Source organism: Condylura cristata, unplaced genomic scaffold (genome assembly GCF_000260355.1).
Source record: "Condylura cristata isolate star-nosed mole 26May11 unplaced genomic scaffold, ConCri1.0 scaffold00021, whole genome shotgun sequence".
NCBI classification, from domain to species: domain Eukaryota; kingdom Metazoa; phylum Chordata; class Mammalia; order Eulipotyphla; family Talpidae; genus Condylura; species Condylura cristata.
In genome coordinates, this window is record NW_004567122.1 from 22,796,934 (window position 1) to 22,799,655 (window position 2,722).

The following is a 2,722-nucleotide window of genomic DNA, read 5'->3' on the forward strand; positions in this document are numbered from 1 at the left end:
ATGCCACACACAGAAGAGCTGAATAAAAAAGTACCCAGTTAATTCTTTTAATTGGAGAGTTGTTAGTTATTAGTATTCAACATCACTAATCTCTGTCATCTCCTTAAGGACTTGCTTTTAGGAAAGGCATGCAAAAATAACTAATATGGATTTCTTGACCTTAGTAGGGGCTCGTTCTTTATATGAAACCATTAATTTGTGGAATTATAGGGATGTGTGGGGTCTGTTATATTTAGTAGGCTATTATCTGCCTTGTAGATTAGTATGGGTTTTTGGGCAATAAACTCACATTTCAAACAATGTGAGATTTAACTAGAGAAAATGAATGCATTTCAACTTACTTCAGTGTTATAATAGGATTGTAATGCCTGAGCGATTTCACTATATAGTGACCTGCCGGAAGTACAGCATAGAGAAAATTCACAGTTTTTTATATCAACAAATTTAGAACATTTCCACTTTGTTTTCAATTGTGAGACTCAAGGATTGAAGCATCATCTGATGATAATTTTCCGCTTTCAGAATCTTGTACAGAATTAATAGGTTAAAGCATTTAGAAACAACATACACCAGTCAGTTAGACTTACTATATCAACTCCACTTCATTTATTTGGCATATTTGTATATTTTTCTGTTTGTCTTATATATTCAAGTATACTTTACAAAATATGTACTCTGTTGTACTAAATAGTAATTTTAAGTATATATGTGAGAATGAAACACATCAAACAAATGTGACACCTAAAACAGTTTTGTTTTTAAGTGGTTTTTCCCAATCAGCTAGTCATTTAAAACAAAAAGTAAAACTGACCTGCTACCCAACAGGTTGCAGAAAAATCAAGATTTTTTTTATATAAAACTATGAAATTTAAAAGAACTAGAAGAAAATATGGACAAGTTTTTTAAAAAAAAATTTTTAAGATTTATTTATTCGTACAGAACTAGGGTACAGGCCAGAGATGCAGAGGGTGAAAGGATTCACCAGAGACAGAGTGGGGGGAGCAGAACAGGCAGGCCGAGGAAGTACACTGCTGAGGGGAGCAGCGGGCGGGTCAGGAGAGGTCTGCCGCGCCATATGGATCTCCTCCGGGGCAGGCGGGAATTGAACTCATGCAGAAGAAGTAGCTTAAGCTTCTTAGTGCAGTGCTTTAACCCACCACACTACCATGGAGGGTCCAAGTTTTTAAAATTTAGTTTCACCTTTTGGGACCTCTTGAATGCAAAGCACAAAAACCAGAAAAGATTAATAAACTTTTCTATGTAAAAATTTGAGAACTTTGTAACGATGAGACAACAAGACAAGTTAAAATTAAATGACAAATGACATGTTGAGAAAAAACATTTTCATCCAGTATGGGGGTCAAAGGATAAATTTTGTCAGTATTTAAGTATAACTAGTAATGAATAAGAAAAAATACCAAAACTCAGTCTTTAACATGGGGAAAGAATAGAAGCCAACCATTCACAAACACGCACATGTGCCTGCAGAGGAAAACATGCAACTAAAGACATGTGTGTTAGAATATCATTTTGTAAGATACGTTTTTTGAATCTGTCTCACGAAGGTTTAAAAGTTTCTTTATATACTACTGTGACAGTGTGAATAAATAACCATGAATATGTTGTTGGCTGAGGTAAACTGCTACAGGTGCCTTGGAAGCTTTGTTAGTATGAAAATTGTAAATGTAGTCAATTCTCATTATGGTTGTTATAGTCTATAAAGTTGCCAAAACACTGAAATTATCAAATACTGAATCGTTTTTCCTAGGAAAGATACAGAATTAGGTTTCCACAAGTCTCTAGTCACATTTTCATCAACTTATCAATGCATAACCTTGTTTATCTGTGCTTCTCATTAAAGATGCTTTATTTGATATATATGGCTGATACATCAGCACCGAGCTCATGGCCAGTAGCACTATAACTTACACTCAGATGAAGCATAATACATCAATTTTCTCCTTAAGGCACAGCAAAGCCTTCTTGTGCTTAGAAACAATCGACAGCACTTCAGCACTATGCTTGGGAGACATTTTAAACAGCAAAATTACCAACAAAAAACACAAGAGTAAGAAAAATGTGCCACAAAATAAACCTCAAACAGAATGCTTATTTCCCTTACGAGAACTGAAACAAGAAAGCAGAAAATCACCTTGTTCAGCTTCAGCTAGGAACATGCAAGTCAGACAATTTTAATTTTTTACACTCTGGAGATGCTCACGAATGACTATGAGAATGCAAGTTTTGATTTTGAATTACAAATAAATTTTAGCAAGTAAGTTCATAAATACCATTTATGTTAATAGGGTTAATTTTTTGTGTTCTATAAATCAGCAACTTCAACTATATAAATATATCCCACAGATATGTTCACATGTACTTATGAACTGCCTTTATAAGGCTAATCATAGTAACATTTATAATTAAAATGGAAACAATGTAAAAATCTACTGATTACATAAATTAAGTCATAGAAAAGAATGATACATACTGTGTTGTTCTATCATGTATATATCAAAAGTTTTTTGATTTAAAAAAATGGTTTTCTTTGTTTATGTATCCATAAATTCAGGATATAGTTCTGATAAACACCCACAATAGTATACATAGTTTTAAAACTAAAGTAGATGGCCCTCCCTGGTGGCACAGCAGGTTAAAGCACAGCACTGAGAGGCTTAAGCCACTTCCGCATGAGTTCGAATCCCGCCTGCCCCAGAGGTGA